We start from the raw sequence: 18,447 nt of genomic DNA on the forward strand, positions 1-18,447 counted from the left end.
TACTATTGTTGAACCGATATTAGTGCAATTTCATAAAATCTGACATCATTGGGTAGAGAAATAACATAATTCAAGTTGAGGAGGATTGTTATTTAGTAGTATCACTGTGTTGACGAAGCTGGACCCGCCAACATGTTAAGGGATCTCCCCGGTAAGAAGTCCCAACTAGACCTCAAACTTTTTGGAGTAGGAGTCCCAGCAGTGGCCAGTAAAGTAGTGCCTTGACTATGGTATAACACAAAGGTAAGTATGATAACTTTGTCAGAAGCAAGTGTGTGACCTTGCAACGAGTCAAGTAGATGCATGGAGGGTTTTAACACACAGAGGGGAAAAGGAAGTGTGTCCCTTAGAAGGCTGTAATAGTACACAACCTGAAAGGTAAACACGAGCGAAATGACATCACAAGTTGGAAGCGGAATAGTTCACAAACCAAAGTGACGGGTTAACACAACAACATGTCTTCAATAATATTCGTACAATTTCATAAAAAATAGTTCATACACAAATGTGTAAGTTAAATAACATACATTGCTAAAGTAACCATAATAATGTAACTATAATAACAACATATGCATGGAAATGTGTTGGCTCAGTTATATTATTAAGTGAAAGTCCCATCCATACATACACCATTGAAAACTACTAGCCCCAATAGTGGAACATTACAGTCAACATCGCTTGATCCCCCAAATATATGTACTTGCTCTACGTTGTGGAGAAGCCAAGGCTCACCACAATACTCTCCTAGCCTTCTCTAAGTAATGCCTATCCAAAATCTTGACTCCCAAAAGCCTCTTCTATGAGTTATGAGGTTCTATTTATAACAAAGGGTGGGGTGACCCTTGACATTCCCCTTTGTGACTCTTTAACTTCCCTCATGAATCTTCAACTTCTTTACAAATAACTCATTACAATACATAGTGATTGTTCACATTCCAGTAATGAAACTTGGAATTTCACTTACAACATATTTACAAATAATATACATTTTTCACATGTACCCATGCGAAATAAAATAGGCCAGAGATAGCTTAGCAAGAAAAAATGTTATGACTCTCGAGTTTGGGGAAAGACCAACTCGACAACCTCCACTTGATGCTACTCAGTCACATCCTAATGCCAAGCTTGGTACTGTGCCATGATGTCCCCAAACTGCTTGATGGTGTCTTCCTAGTAGCAAACTCTTGTCTCCATAGCATCTGGGTATATGGTCTTGGAACCTATGTCCATGTCATCCTAAAGCATGTGCAGTTTGGTGTAGACCATGACAAGACCACCAGTGTGCTTCTGCATTTGTGGTGGGCTCAACTCCAAGTCATCCATCATGGCCTCTCTCCTTAACTTCTCCATGTACCTTTCTACCTTTAACTGGAGTTGGTTCTTGTTCTTAGCTTTGGTGAGGGAACTTGCATCTTTTCACTCTCTTCCTCAGCTATTGGATTTTCCATCTCATCAACCCATATTAGCATTATTTTCTATGTCATTGTGCCTTGCCTTTGTTTTTCTTCCTGTTCCTGCTTCTTTTCCTATTATTTCCTTCTCTACTCCCATTCTTCCTTCGGTTCTTATTCTTGTTGTTGTGATCTCGGTTCTGCTACCTACAAGCTCTATTCTATTCTTCTCTCTTCCTCTGCTCTGTTGTTTGTGTCCTCTGCTTTCTTTTGATTCTGCTGCCAAAGATGCTTGCATGAATATTAAATGTGATTTCGCTCTGCAACTTTGTTCTCCCTTTATTATGTCAGTGATTTCCTCTTTCCTTGATCTTGTATTTGATTGCTGCCTTCTATTACTACTGCTGGTCTTGCTCCCATGTTAGTGTTGACTCATTTTTTGTAAATAGTTGGGAATATGCATATATTGGCAAGTAAATTGGCGCTTGCTCAACTTCTTCCCCCGTACTGCTTTCAGTGGTCTCTCTTGAAGAAGCTCTATTTGGTGCCATGGTATAATGAGTGCTGGAGAGAATTTCTTCATGTGTGGTACCTATGGGACAGAGAGGACACTCATGGAAAGAAAACATTAGCTTTTACAAATCTAACTTCACAACATCATCAAGCAACAACCAGGGCATCTGACGAGAGGAATTGCATGATTTTGACTGATAGGGGTGACTGATTGATTATGGGAACTATGCACTTGTTGTTGGGAAAAGTATCCAATACGGAATGACCCTATCCCACTCTAAGGTTGATAGTACCTCAGCAACAATCGAAGCAAAGCTATCTAAGATTTCTTCTTTATGAAAGTAAAATAGGGGAGAAAGAGATCCACTAACCGATGTCTTTTGCTAATGGTTGATCCAATCTTCTCTCCTTGCTGCTTGCTCCCAGCTCCTTGCTCTTTCACTGGCCCAGCTACACCAAGATCCTGCAAAAGGACAAGAGAGGGAAACTACAAGAAGCATACATTCATAATTGATTCAAGGATTAGAATAAATCAAATACACAAGCATAACAATACATCATTGAGATACATGCATATAGAAGAACCTCAAATGCTTTATTAATGGAAGAAGTAAAGTTCAGGAAGTGATACAACCATAAAAGGCCCAATCCAGCATCACCTCCCAGCAGAAAGAAATCTCCTCTTCGCCTCCTTCAAAGCAAATCACCCAATAGTTCTAAACTAAAACCAACAGCACTTCCTTACATTCACAAGATTCCAGCCTCCTTAGCCCTCATGAGAGAGCTCTATATATAGGAGTTTTGGAGAAAGGATGAGTCAGCTTGAGGATGGCATGAAGCTGACTAGTGTCCTCTCTCACTTCAGTTATTCTTCAGTTCTTGAGTCCACTTGGAGGTTCTTGCTTCCACTTGGAGATCTAGACCCTCTTACTCATCACCAGTCGAATTCCTTGATCCAAATGTCATTTTGGAAGCTTCCTGGGCATTGACACCTTGAGGAATGACTGTGCCACATGTCCCAACTCGCCCAGCACAGGTAGCCTTCTTTGCAGTTGACATTCAGCGTAGGTAGACAGTGGAGCAGTTGACATTCAGCGCAGATGCTCAGTGGAGAAGTTGACATGATCCAGAATTGCCTTGTTTTTGAGTGTTTTCAGGTGGAGAACTGCTATTCAGTGCTGTGGTTTGCTGACCTTGTTCCTCTAGGGGTAGGAAAAACATGTTTAGGGACTTTGGATCCCTTAGATTATGGACATTTCATGCTTCATGCTGTAAGGCACAAAAATGTCTATAACAGTTGCCCCCTAAAGTATGAGGTCGTTTATCGGGTGAAATGCTTTATCAGGAGGATCCGAAGTTCATTCAATCGCTGAGAGGTGACCTGTAATAAAATACAATACAATACATTATTTTTCATTCTGCTTTCATGATCTAGCTGAGGCGGGCATTGCCATGCTTAGCTTTATAAATTCATTTTGGTACATAGAACAGACGATCGTCTGATGGTAGACTGATAATTCTCTGCTGAAATTATCATCCTTTGAGTAGGATGATCATTTGCTGTAATGATGTACATGTCAAATGTCTTTATATTTCCTGAATATATATCGTAGCCCGGATGGATGAAACTAGATCCGGGGTCTTCAAACTCGTTCGATCTTCACTCTAAGTACAAGTCGATCCATGTGAGAATTGCGCTGAAGTCGAACATGGAAAGACATCGCTTGATTACCGGTCGATGATGTAAATTGTTAACAAGCGCGAGAGGAATCACCGATAATGATAATGACCCTCAAGGTACTACAGTACAATTCACGTGGTGTGAATAAAGGACTTGGCGTCGAACACCACGTAAAATCTTTCGGTCGAAGGTCATTGATGTATACCTGTCACCGGAAGTGAGAAACTTGCCATTGAGGCATGCAAGCTTCAAAGTACTGAGGGGGTTGTTCCTAAATCAATTTCTTGGATAATGAGCTGAAGTCGACAAGAAGCGATTCGTCAAAGGAGGGCCTTAATGAATCCCACATCAGTGACACGGAACGGAGCTAATGATTTTAATGGAGGTGAAAACAATTTGTGACATATGATTCAGGGTGGCGATCATGGGTGGATGAAGGATAATGTATGGCAGTGGATGGGACACGGTTGACTCTTTCTGAACAACATCTCTTGAACACATAACGACACTGATGCGATGGATCGGTAGCATTACCCCAAATGTGGATGGTTTGGCGAGACCATGGTGATGGGACCGGTGAATGAAACAACCCAACCCGATGTGATACGGAGGAAAAGTGTCATGTTCAAGAGCGACTTGCTACCATTAAAGCTTTGAGGTTCTCCCAATTTTCCCCAGTCATTTCTGACCAGTACCTCTTTATTTTTGTCAAGCTTGAGGAGGATAACATATGCTTGTTCTATAACCTGCCCTTCGGGCAAGCCCATCGCTATGTTTTAACGAGCCTAGCGATAGGGAAACTCGTTCTCGTCTAAAGACAAGTTTGTCGCTATTTAATCATTTTAACGAGTCTAACGACAAGGAAAACTCGGTCCTTTTCATTTTTAGAGAGTCTGAAAAGGTACAGAAAGTTAACTCCAAAATTCCTTTTTCGTCATCTAATCCCTTAAGTCTGAAAAAGTATAAAACAATACAGAAGGGATGAGTTTTCGATAACTTTAACGAGCCGAATAAAACAAGTGCTCGACCTTTTTGTGCAATAATCCCTCAGGTCCAAAAAGATTAAAATCTAGAGGAGGGATAGCTCTTCCGGTCACTTTAACGAGCTGGAAGGCCAAAACTCGGCAATCTTTTCATATTTTACGAGTCAGTTGAAAAGAGCTCAAAGAAGACTCGTCTTTTGAGGAACGAGTGATAAACAGGGATAGCAGCAGATTCCAGGTACAGGTTGGAATTTTCCAATCACGGCAGCGTCACAAGGATGGCTAGGTGAAATCACTCTTCACAGCTGTTCCTCAAAATGGGTAAACAATCATATGGAGGTGAACGATCGGCCAAATGACGGTGGAGGTGGCAGGTGCAAACACGACCAAGGCTTTTATGGCTAATAAATTTATGATCACAGTGGTTATTTACCGGGATAGGTTCATTTTTTATTTAAAAATGAGCTTAAACTCTGGGGGAAACATTGCTCACTGCTTTTATTTATTTTTTAACGAGCATGAAGACCGCGTTAAAACTGCTCGGATCTTGTGTTTATTTTTTAACGAGCATGAACTTTATGCTAAAACTGCTCGATTATATGGTCAAATTTTGATTTTTTACCATTACTAGCTTTTCTCTTTTCAAGGATAGTACTGCATTCTCAATTGCTGCAACAAACTTTGTTAGAAATGAATAATATTTGCATGAAAATGAGATTATAACCCTAATATTTCGCTTTGAACTACGTAAAAAGCCATTAAAAGGTGTTTTTACCTCTCATTTTACCATTTCTTTTGCATTTGGTTTGTTGGAGCTCTGGAGGTGCCTCTTCCCCCTTGATTTTCACCAGCTGATTCCGGGAGATTCTGCGGACGATTTTCGGCGCCGTCTGGACCAGGTAGGAGCTAAACCCTAGCTCTTTCTTTTCATGGTTTCCTTTTTCAGTTTTGTGCCTGTTTCCCAGCTTTTCTGAGCCTCAGGGGTTTTGCCAGGGTGCCCTAACTTCAGCGCAGGTTTCCCATTCGAAACCTACGCTGAATGTCAAGCTGCCTTAAGGTAGCCTGACCTTCAGCGCAGGTGGGACACTCTCTGCCTGCGTTGGGCTCAGAAAACTGAGTTTTTGGCTCATTTTTTGATGAATTTTCGCCAGTTTTTCACCAAATTCAGGAACTTACTTCTTCTTTTGCTTGCTTTGCAGGGAACTTTGAACAAAATGTCCCTTACATGGCGAGAACGAGAACATGAAGAGGAGGACATGATTGCCCTCCATGACCCTGTCACGGTGAACGCGCTTCGGAACTGTGGCTTGCTGAAGTTTTTCCGTATCTCTAGCATGAGAGCACAGATCACCTTGCTGCAGTATATGCTTGATGCTTGGGATCCTATTAACCAAGTATTCCAGATTAGGGGAAAGTCCATCCCCTTGACCATAGAGGACATGTACTTCTTGATTGGATTGTCAAGGCGAGGTGCCCCATTTCCTTGTCAGGTACGACCCGGGGGACCGATTCTGTGAGAGAATATATCCGCCAGTATTGCAGGGAAGGTTCCCAGCCGAGCAGAGACGGCAAGGTTGTTATCCGTGAGATTACTGAAAGGTCTCTCAGGTCCATTTTGTATACCATTGGTAGGATGGCCGGTAGCGCAGCTCTACATGTTTCCAACAGATCTTATGTGCAGCACGCCTTGGAGTGTCTCCAACCGAAAGTATTCAACTGGTGTGATGCAGTACTTGTTCAGATGAAAAGTCAGTTGACCAAGGTGAAGGACGGGAAGCTGAAGAACTTTGGATTTGGTTCTATTCTGACTGCCTTCGCCTTGGAGAAAATCCCACTGATGCAGCCTCAGTATATTATACTCGACTTGCCTTCTCCGACCGAGCCACGCATGCAGAGGTGGGTCGATCACACGTCTAGGCACGCCAGTAGTGTGTCGCTGCAGCTGTAAAGATAACTCATCGATCCTCACGTCGGGAATGCCGAGAGTAAGGCTCTCAACCTGCTCCTGCACAACTGTAAGGGTCTCAGTATCGTCAAGGTCGCGGAGGATACCTCTCCTAGCAGGCTCCACTGCCGGGGCAGCAACTGGTGGTCTCGGACGAACTGCTGGACGGACAGGACCAACATCTGCATGCACACAAGAGTATGAGTAAAAGTCTTGATAGAATAAAGCATAACAACATTATGAATAAGAACAGTAAACAGTGATATGGTCAAAGAGTTTACCAATAGCGCCCCACTGTTCGCCATCCGGTAACACCAAGTCCGGATCACCTCGGAAATCCATACCCACATATGGATACTCGAAAAATACCATCTCCTGGCGCTCGAACCACCTGAAGAAGGCATCAGTAAAAGTAATCTGAGGTTGATAGTACCTCAGATTAATAAAGGAGTCGCCAATTTGTTGTTGGGAAAAGTATCCAATACGGAATGACCCTATCCCACTCTAAGGGTGATAGTACCTCAGCAACAATCAAAGCAAAGCTATCTAAGATTTCTTCTTTATGAAAGTAAAATAGGGGAGAAAGAGATCCACTAACCGATGTATTTCGCTAATGGATGATCCAATCTTCTCTCCTTGCTGCTTGCTCCCAGCTCCTTGCTCTTTCACTGGCCCAGCTACACCAAGATCCTGCAAAATGACAAGAGAGGGAAACTACAAGAAGCATACATTCATAATTGATTCAAGGATTAGAATAAATCAAATACACAAGCATAACAATACATCATTGAGATACATGCATATATAAGAACCTCAAATGCTTTATTAATGGAAGAAGTAAAGTTCAGGAAGTGATACAACCATAAAAGGCCCAATACAGCATCACCTCCCAGCAGAAAGAAATCTCCTCTTCACCTCCTTCAAAGCAAATCAACCAATAGTTCTAAACTAAAACCAATAGCACTTCCTTACATTCACAAGATTCCAGCCTCCTTAGACCTCATGAGAGAGCTCTATATATAGGAGTTTTGGAGAAAGGATGAGTCAGCTTGAGGCTGGCATGAAGCTGACTAGTGTCCTCTCTCACTTCAGTTATTCTTCAGTTCTTGGGTCCACTTGGAGGTTCTTGCTTCCACTTGGAGATCTAGACCCTCTTACTCATCACCAGTCGAATTCCTTGATCCAAGTGTCATTTTGGAAGCTTCCTGGGCATTGACACCTTGAGGAATGACTGTGCCACATGTCCCAACTCGCCCAGCACAGGTAGCCTTCTTTGCAGTTGACATTCAGCGCAGGTAGACAGTGGAGCAGTTGACATTCAGCGCAGATGCTCAGTGGAGCAGTTGACATGATCCAGAATTGCCTTGTTTTTGAGTGTTTTCAGGTGGAGAACTGCTATTCAGTGTTGTGGTTTGCTGACCTTGTTCCTCTAGGGGTAGGAACAACATGTTTAGGGACTTTGGATCCCTTAGATTATGGACATTTCATGCTTCATGCTGTAAGGCACAAAAATGTCTATAACAGCACTATAGTCGCAACAGTGAGTGAGGAAGATTGATGACTGGAACTATGCAATGCATAGTTCAGTCTGGGTTAGGGCCTGGGAGAGACTGCACATTGCGTAGTCTCAGTGACCAAGTTGGGAGACTATCTCCTAGAACTGTGCAGTGCATAGTTGGAACCATCCCATGATAGGCTCTATGCAATTCCAGAAGTCAAGGCAGAGGTCTTGAGATCCAAGATTGCATAATTCATGCAGGGAAGTGTGATATCTAGGCAAAGGGATCTGAGATCTGTCCATTAGGAGTGTGAAAACAAGAAAATCTAAAGGATGATTTCAAGATGAGTGAAAATCTGACTAAGGATAGATGCATGCATGTAAAACAAGTGCACCAATGGATCAAACTAAAGGAACATGGGGCATGCGAAGGGAGTCGCCGCAACAATGATTGTTGGTGAAAAAATGGGAAAACTAATGAAAAACTTGAGAAAGGAAATCTATAACTTGAAACAACACTTATACAAGTTAAAACACTGATGGTCATTCATAGAAACAAGTGAAACAACGCTCTCACAAGTTGAACAACAAAAGGTGACAGAAAAAGCAACAAAAGACGATAAAAGAAAAACTCGACCTGAAAAGTGAAGACAATGCCCCGAAGGCTCCTTGATCTCCTGGGGAAGCTAGAGCTTGATGATCGAATGTATAAGTGAGCTCTAGAGGCATCCATTACATAGATTTGAGAAAAATAGAGTTTATGACGAGTATGCTTAAGATCAAGGACAACAAAAATGCTTGGAAAAAACTTCTAAATATGGCGATGTGTTATGAAACCAGCTCACAAAAAGATAGAAAAGATAGATCAACGCATTAGAATTCAGCCTCTTTGAGGGGGCAACCTCCTTTACATTACACAAATGAATGATTCTTTGATGATTCAAATGAAAAAACCTCCTTTCTATATATAGGAGTCTAAGGAGTCACAATATAGCCCAGCTGACCTAACAATAATAATATAAAGGCACAAAAATAACAATAGAGGGATTCTATGGGGCACAATAATAACATTATGGGGACAATAGGGGCACAACAATATTAATAAGGGATACAAATACAGTAGTAATGGGGTAATCACTAGTATTATAGGGACCTAACATGCCCCTCTCCTTCAAAAAAGTGTTGTCCTCAACACTTGAGTAGTTCTGGATGCTTCTGTATGAAATTCTCATCTTCCCATGTGGAATCTTCAGCGGATAAGTTCTTCCACTTGATGAGATACTCCGAAATTGATCGATTTCATAGTTGTCGAGTTCTTGTTTCTGTGACTGCTTCCGGTTCTAATATAATTTTTCCTTCCTCGTCAAGTTTTGGAAACATTGTTTGAACTGGGAGCTTGTCGCCTATAACCTTCTTTAAACATGAAACATGGAAAACTGGGTGCACTCGAGAAGCTGCAGGAAGCTCCAATTTGTATTCCATAGTACCAATCTTTTGCAACACCTTGTACGGACCATAATACTTTGGTGATAATTTATTATCCTTCTTAGCTTGCTTGAGGGACATTTGTTTATATGGTTGTAGCCGTAAGAATACCCAATCACCTACATCAAAACTTCTTTCACTGTGATGTTGATATGCCTGCTATTTCATTCTATTCTGCGCCAACACGAGGTTATCCTTTAAGAGTTGAGGACTTGTTGTTGATGCTTGATGTGATGTTCCATTGCTTGAACCTTAGAATTTTCTCTTAAATATGATGTGATGGATGGTGGATGATATCCATAAAGTGCCATAAATGTGGTCATTTTTGTTGCTGTATGGAAGGAAGTGTTATACCACCATTTAGCTAGAGGCAACCATTTGACCCATTGTGTCTGTTTATCAGATACAAAGCAACGAAGATATCCTCCCAAACATTTGTTTACTATCTCAGTTTTCCTATCGGATTGAGGATGATAAGATGAGCTATGAGCTATCTGAGTACCGAGACAAGAAAATAATTCTGTCCAAAAATTTCCAATGAAAATGCGATCTCTGTCACTTACAATAATCTTTGGGTTTCCATGTAGCTTTTGAATTGTTTCCATAAATGCAATAGAAACTATACTAGCTTTAAATGGATGTGATAATGCACAAAAGTGTGCATACTTGGTAAGTCTGTCAACTACCACCATGATGACACTCTTTCCCTTAGACTTGGGTAAACCTATGATAAAATCCATTGAAACCTCCTCCCAACATTGGCTTGGAATGGATAAAGGTTGTAATAGACCTAGGGTCTTAATTGTTTCAACTTTATTTTGTTGGCAAACCAAACATTCTGCCACAAACTTTTGAATATCCGATTTAAGGCCATCCCAAAAAAATTCCTTCTTAACCCTGTGGTAAGTTTTTAAAAATCCTGAGTGCCCTCCTAAGGGAGAAGTGTGCAATTCCATAAGAATATTTTGTTTGAGTTGGGAATTCTTACAGAGGTATAAGTGATCTTTGTACCATAACGAATCATTTTTCCAGCTAAATGTATCAGATGTACTGGAATCTTGTTGTAACTTTTGAATAAGTGCCCACACTTCTTCATCATTCTTCCATTCCTCCCTTGCTTCATTTATCCAATCTGGTTGGATAATAGAAATGGCACACAACAATGCTTCCACATCCTCATCCTTTCTTGAGAGTGCATCTGCCACCACATTTTGCTTCCCTTTTTTGTAGATGATTTCAAAGTCATAACCCAACATCTTTGTGACCCACTTTTGTTGCTCTTCAGAGGATAATCTTTGTTCTAAAAAGTATTTAAGGCTATCATGATCTATTTTTACCTTGAAGTGTCTTCCCATTAGGTAGGGCCATTTCTTAAGTGCAAGTAGTATTGCCAACATTTCCTTCTCATAAATAGCTTTGTGTAAAAACTTTCTCTTGATTGGACGACTTTCAAAAGCAATGGGTCTTTCATCTTGCATTAAAATAGCACCAATTCCATTTCCTGAAGCATCACATTCCACAATAAAGGTTTTTGTGAAGTTCGGTGTAGCTAAGACTGGTGCTTGGCACATTGCCTCTTTAAGATGTTTGAAGGCCTTTGTTTTTTCTGGAGTCCATGAAAATGCTTCTCTCTTCTATAATGTTGTTAGAGGTGCTTCGATTCTCCCATAATTCTTAACAAACTTGCGATAATACCCTGTCAACCTGAGAAATCCTCGCAGATGCTTTATGGATGTGGGGATTTTCCATTCCTTAATGGCTTTAATTTTGCTAGGGTCTACCTTAACTCCTTCATGAGATACAATATGACCCAGATATTCCACCTCTTGTACTCCAAAGAAACATTTGGATTTTTTTGCATATAATTGTTTCTCCTCCAATAGTTGTAGCACCCTGTCAACATGTTCAACATGATCCTTCCAAGACTTGTTGTAGATTAGTATATCATAAAAAATACTAACACAAATTTTCTAAGGAAGGGTTTGAAAATGGAATTCATCAAACCTTGAAATGTAGAAGGTGCATTGGTAAGGCCAAAAGGCATGACCAAAAATTCATAATGACCCTCATGAGTTCTAAATGTTGTTTTTGGAATGTCTTCAGTCTTCATTCTGATTTGATGATATCCTGAACGAAGATCCAACTTGGTGAAGTAAATTGATCCATGCAATTCATCCAGTAATTCATCAATGACAGGAATGGGAAACTTATCTTTAATAGTGAGCTTGTTGAGCTCCCTATAATCTGGACACATGCGCCATGATCCATCCTTCTTGTGCACCAATACTACTGGAGCAGAGAAAGAACTTTGACTAGGTTGAATTATACCAGCCTCTAGCATTTTTGCAACCATACGTTCAATTTCACTCTTTTGGGAATAGGGATATCTGTACGACCTGATGTTTGGAGGAACACTTCCTAGAATCAGATGAATAGCATGATCATGATCACGAATAAGTGGGAGACCTTTGGGAGTCTCAAATACCTTGAAATGATTGTCCAAGACTTTTTGGAGATCTGGAGAAATAGATGATTTCGATGTGGAAACATCTAGCGAACATAATTGTGCAATTACACCTCTTTGTTCCTTTTTTAGAAGCTTTGTCATACCGTTAGAGCTGATTATCTTTCCTGGTTTCCCTGCAATACCCCTTAATTCAACTTCCTTTCCTTCCACAAAAAATTTCATGAAAAGTTCTTGAAAATTAAAAGCTATTGTACCCAAGGATTGTAGCCATTGAACTCCTAGTACAACATCAGCACCTCCCATTGGAATGGAAAGCATTGGGCTAGTCAATACATATTCTGCAATGGATAGCTTGATATTATGGCACTTTCCAGAGCAATTTATTGTTCCTCCATTTGCAACCATCACTTGACACTCTGGTGCTAGATATAGGAAGCAATTCAATTCTTTTGCTACCTTACAATGAATAAAATTGTGTGTACTTCCTGAATTAATCAACACTATTACCTTTTTCTTCTTGATTTGTCCTTCTATCTTGATGGTTTGAGGAGTGGTAATTCCCACCAATGCATTACAAGATATGGTCGGATTCATTTATTCTTTATCTAGGCTTTGTTCATGGAGTATATCCTCTTCTTTTGACCTTTCTTGCTCCTTTTCTTCTTCCTCTTCACAATCTATGTAGAATAATTTCTTCTCAGCACACTTATGACCTTTAGTGTATTTTCTATCACAACTGTAAAAAAGCCCTTTTTCTCTTTTTTTTTCCAATTTTTGTGGTCTCAACCTTATAGGTTGTGGAAGACTAGGGGTAACAACACTTCCATCTTTATAGTTGTGAGTGGTATGCTTCCTGGTTGCCATAATTTTGCTTTCCATTTTTCTTGCTAACCTCAATGCCTTCTCTAATGAATCAGGTTCCCAAAGGCGAACATCATGTTGGATATTATCCTTTAAAGTCCCTATGAACACATCAATCCTATGCTCCTCTGAAATATTTTTTACCCTTATGTTCAATTTTTGGAACTCCTCAATGTGCTCCATTATTGAACCCTTTTGTTTGAGACTTATCAATTGGCTAAAAAAAGTGTTTCTTTTTGTATCCTCATAATGTGTTGTCAATTCTTCCGTAAAAAATGCCCAAGTGATAATTTCTTTACGAGAGAAAAGCCATTGATACCATACAAACTAATTTGGTTCCAAATATAAAGTTACAATACATACCTTTTGTGTGTTTTGCACATTATTGAGATCAAAAAATTGCTCCATCTGTAATATCCATGTTGCGGGATCCTTGCCATCAAACTTCCTCATATCGATTTTTAGAATATGGTGGGTCTTCAATCCCACATTAGAGTCTATGAAATCATGATTAACATTTCTTTTGTTCGCGTCATGAGTTTCCTTTACTACCCTTTCACCATTAGTAAGTATTTCTTGTAGAAAATTTGTCAAATCTGTCTTCAAATCGGCCATGTCTGTCTTCAAATCATCCATCTTAGCTTCCACGCCGTTTATCTTAGATTCCATGCCATTTATCTTAGCTTCTGTTAGCTTTTGTAAGAGTGACATTTGTTGCACTTGGTCTTGTAATTTTGATATATCATGTAGCATTTCTTCCTCTTCTTCATGAGTCATGCTAGAGCTTTCAGGTTGCTTACTAGGTGTTTGCATTTTCTTTCCTCAGGGCATCAGTTACCGATAATAATGCTCTACTATGCCATTTGAATTCCTTCAAAATAATTTTTCAAACCAAGCTTAAGAAAAAGGAGCTTAACTATTGAATCTGAGCCCTTGGATGTAATCTGGCAAGACAATAAAAATCTGGCCAAACAGTGTAATCTTGGCAGATAATTAGATAGGTAGAGTAAACAAAAGGAGCTTAACTATTGAATCTGAGCCCTTGGATGTAATAAGGTTAGATTTATTTAGTTTACTATTGTAAAGAGAAAGAAAAATATTTGATAAGGGTTTGCTAGCTCAAATGCACCCTAATAAAGAGAAGTAAAAATGGTAGGATGAGTAGATGGGTAAGTAGAAGAAAGGTTGCAGAAGTATGATGATTGATTAGACAAAAAGCATATTTATCATTCTCATTTTAAAGTTCCAGATATGAGTGAATAATCAAGTATAAAAATGATTCGCAAAGTCAATTAATTAACTTCCCCCATTCATTTTACTCCTTTACTTTACTAATTTCCCATAATAAAGTTCAAAGTGCTCAAAAACCTTTAAGTCAAAGAGGCTCAGAGCATTTCTCTGACTTTTGGAGGGACCGGACCCTCGACTCAATGATTTATGGATATCAAGTACTAAATTCCCCTCACAAAAATTCATTCCCCCCCATTTCCCTAATAAAACCCCTTTTCCTAAGGTTAAAACACTATTTTCCTAGAGAAAGTGATCACCCCCATGGAAAACCCCTTTTTCCCAAAAAACCCACAAAAACACATTACCCTAAGTATTAATGTTAATATGTGAAAACATCAAAATTCACAAAAAGAGAATTTACTTATTGTTGTGTCCCTTTTCCGCCCATTTGTATTAATTACTAATTTTATTACATTAAATCCCGATGAAAACCCATTTTCCCGTATATATATATATATATATATATATATATATATATATATATATATATATATATATATATATATATATATATATATATATAGCTCCTATATATAAAATAACCCCACCCATTAGTTTAAATATAAACTATATCGCTACCCCTTATCCCTAAAAAATATTAAAATCCCGCCCTCAATCGTTAACCCCGATTAAATCCTTCGTTAATCACCTCGATGACATAATCCTGCCTTAATCCGTCATTAACCCGATACTACTGCACTTAAGCGCCCGCTGGGCCCCCCACTACCCTCCGTGCAGTTTCCTCGCTCGATCACCATGTGATCACTTCCCTCCACATCTAACGGCCCTTATCCATATCAGGCCAACCCATTCACCGAACTATACCCACCCGAAAAAGTGGTTTTTCCACCAACCCCCAATGCTACGTGTTCGTCGATGAGTGGCATCGGGCGGCCTCTCCCCAATACCACTGAGCGCCCGTAAGCGGTGCAATAGAAACCATTTACCACCCGCCCGCTATGCAACAAAAATATCACTGTTCACCCTGTACCCACCAAAAATAATTTTCCCACGCACAAAAGCCAAAAGCCCCAAATCATTTGTTTTTCTAAAATTTCAACGGTAAAACTTTTGCGTGCATGCACGTCGTCTACAAACATTTGAAGTTGTCAACCCATGCCCAGTTGCACTTCAAAGACACTCAGACAACCTTGCAGCCTACACAGAGCCCTTTTCGACCATTTGTAGTCACCAGCCACCCTGTTCAGAGCCATTTTACCTCAATTCCAGGTATTTAAGCCACAATTCACCGAGAAACCCTGTCAATTTCAAAACCAGTTAATGAGTTTTCTTAGTTAAAAGATAAAAATTAATCAAAGAAGCTCAAGGACTTAAACCCACTCTGTGTTAAACACCATTGCCCTAAAAACACTGCAAATTACCTTCCCCATTCTCAAATCCACAAGAACTGAGAATGGCTACCCCAATTGCCATGGATGTGAGACCCATCTCTACACCCCATTTAGACCTGGACCACCTCCCCTTGGCTAATAGGGATTTCTAGATAAAGGAAACCTCTGTCCATGAATCCCCACTCAAAGCATACTGCCAAAGTAGGGATAGATACTTGAACCAGGCTTATTAAATTGGGCTATGGGAGTTCAATTTGCCTAAATACTAGTTCCCTAGAGTTCACATTTTCCTAGAAATTGTACACTACTGTCATGCCAATTACATTCCTAGTCAAAGAGCAGTCATGTCCCCAAACCAGACTATACTTTTCACCATCATTGCTGAGTCTATAAATGAGATGCTACAACTCCAACCTGGCCAAAACCTAACTCCCCTCTCCATTGGAGACCTGTTGGACTTATATCCCAAACTTAGCCCTGCAAGATTGGCCCAAATAATCCAAACCTTCATTGAAGAAGAGAAGTATACCCCCAAAGACCCCCCTCCATATGTAGCCGCTTTATTTTCTCCTTAGGGTAGAAGTATTGTGGATATGATATCTAGTGTCCTGGGTTATACCACCAGTGAATATATTGATGAGATTATTTTAGCCTTCATGTCCATATACACTCCAGGGCAGCCTCCTGCTGTCATATATGACTATGCTCAGTTCATAGCTGATAGGATGCATGAACAGTTCCTCAGAATGAGTAATGAGAGAGTCTTCAAATACTCCTCGGTCTTGTATCACCTTTTCCTATATTACCAGTCAGACAAATTCCCACTTACCTTGCAAAAATTGGACACCAAGGGCCAACCAAGATCAGTTATCTTCTGGACCCCATTGATTCATCAACATCCCTCCCCCTATTCATATAATGAATTCATAGATTCCTTTGTCCACCCTGTGATGACCATGCTCAGTGGAACTCCTCCACCAAGAATCAGTCCTGAGATTAGGAGAGTCCTTCATCTAAACATCAATCATCAGGTGGGAGATTGGTACTTGTACCAAAACCACACTGAAATCAAGATTTATGGCTGTGAGCTGGCCCCATACAAACTACCTAAATACCTCCCAATGAGGTTATTTTCCCTGGAGTAATATAGGCAGATAATAAATTCAGATGAGGTAAACTTTGTTAAAGCCAAAAAGAAAGCCCAACTCAAGATCAAAGACCAATTGGGTCCTTTTATTTGTAATAGAAGAGAAGCTGGAAAGGAGGCAGACCTAATCCTTTAGAGAATAAAACTAAAATAGAGCTTCATATGGAGATATGATCCCTTGGATTTCATCTGCAAAAGAAGGTAGAAAAACAAGATGGCTCTCTATATCCATCACCACATCCTTGAGATAGAAAAGTATGCCAACCGATTGCAATGGGTGGAAAACACTTTAGAGGACAGGGATAGTACTGAAGTTGCTGTGGAAAACACATTAATAGATCTAGAAAAACAACTTGATGAGGATTATTTCCTGCAGGTGCTAGAACAGTCAGATAGGCCAGAACAATTAGATAGGCCAGATCAGTCGACCAGGACAGAACCATCAGAAGAACCAGAAACTACTTCTAGTGCCCATCCAGTCATGCAAACTCCTCAGAATGAGGAGAAGGTCCCAAAAAGGAACATAGAAGGGGCTTCCACTTCAGGAATGCCCACTTCGGATGTACAGCAAGAGTCAAACAAAAGGCAAAAGCCCAATCCAGCCTCTGAGCAAGAGTTCACTGATGACTCAGCTAAGGTCACCAACACAGAGGTTGAAAGAAGTAGGCCCACCACTCCATCTAGGAGTATGCAGGAGCCCTCTACATCATAGACTCAGATGTTGATGAGGCAACAAAGTGTTGAGGTATCCTCCTTTAGGATGCCTGCAGATAAAGATCAAGATATTAAGGAGAAATACAAAGAAATCAAGGCTAGGAATGAGAGGCTTAAGGCCCAAACATATGCACAGTATCTGAAAATGACCCCCACTAATCAAACAAGGCTAATGTCAGCCTTTGATATCAAAGGGGGGAAAATGCAAATGACTTTCATCAAGCAAACCACTCAGCAGCCAAGGACATCATCAAATTTTAAAAAAGTGGACTTTGAAGTACTGGCAAGGGATATTCATCCCATTGACTAGATTGAACTACACAAGAAAATAGGGGAGATGATATACTCCACATTAATAGGGAAGGCCATTGCTTCCCACCAATTACAAAACTCCCTAAACAATATATCAGCCCAATTCTAGTTGGAGAAGGCCTCCTCACAGGCCAAGGATAATAGAATCAAGTCCTTAGATGACTTAGTGATTGAATTGGGACACGATCCCAAAGATGTAAAAGCTGCAGAACAGTTGATTAAGAAGAAAAATGATGACATTGCTGCACTCAAGAAGTAGCTAAAGATACCTCAGCTACATCACCCACAGACACAAGAAGTCCTAGAAGCACAACAAGGACATGAAGAGCTCATGGACTTGGTCCTGAAGCTAAACGATCAACTCAAGGAGACAGAGAAGGAGTTGGACACTTTAATTCAGTCGAAGCAAAGTGACTTGGCCACAACTTCTAGAACTGTCATCCCCACAGTATCTACAGTAGTTCCTTCCACATTGGTAGCATCACTGGCACCCACAGCTCCACCTGCCACAACATTGCCAGTAACTGCAGAATCTACTACAGTAACAGGTACATCAACAGATAAAGCAACAAAACTTGTGAAAGCCATGGAAGATATGTCTATCCAGGCTACAGAGCTGAAAAGATTAAAGGAAAAGGTGGCAAGTTTGGAAACTAACTGCAAACTTGCCCAACTCCAGTAGAAAGAAGAAACACAGAAGGCCCAGAGAATGGGTGAAAGAATCAAAATCCTGGAGAAGGATTTAACATTACAGAAACCTCTAGGACAAACCAAAGAAATTCTTTGGGCCAATATCATTGACTCTGTC

At 40.3% G+C, this 18,447-nt stretch overlaps 1 pseudogene; it reads right to left on the reverse strand.

Moving 5' to 3' along the window:
* The window catches only part of LOC149243605 (protein TORMOZ EMBRYO DEFECTIVE-like), a 154,216-nt pseudogene extending 135,989 nt beyond the window's left edge, over positions 1–18,227 (reverse strand).
* Between the last annotated feature and the right edge of the window lie 220 nt (positions 18,228–18,447).

This window comes from Pinus tabuliformis, chromosome 8 (genome assembly GCF_031772625.1).
Source record: "Pinus tabuliformis cultivar Carrire ecotype Pingquan chromosome 8, CPIR1, whole genome shotgun sequence".
In the NCBI taxonomy this organism is placed as follows: domain Eukaryota; kingdom Viridiplantae; phylum Streptophyta; class Pinopsida; order Pinales; family Pinaceae; genus Pinus; species Pinus tabuliformis.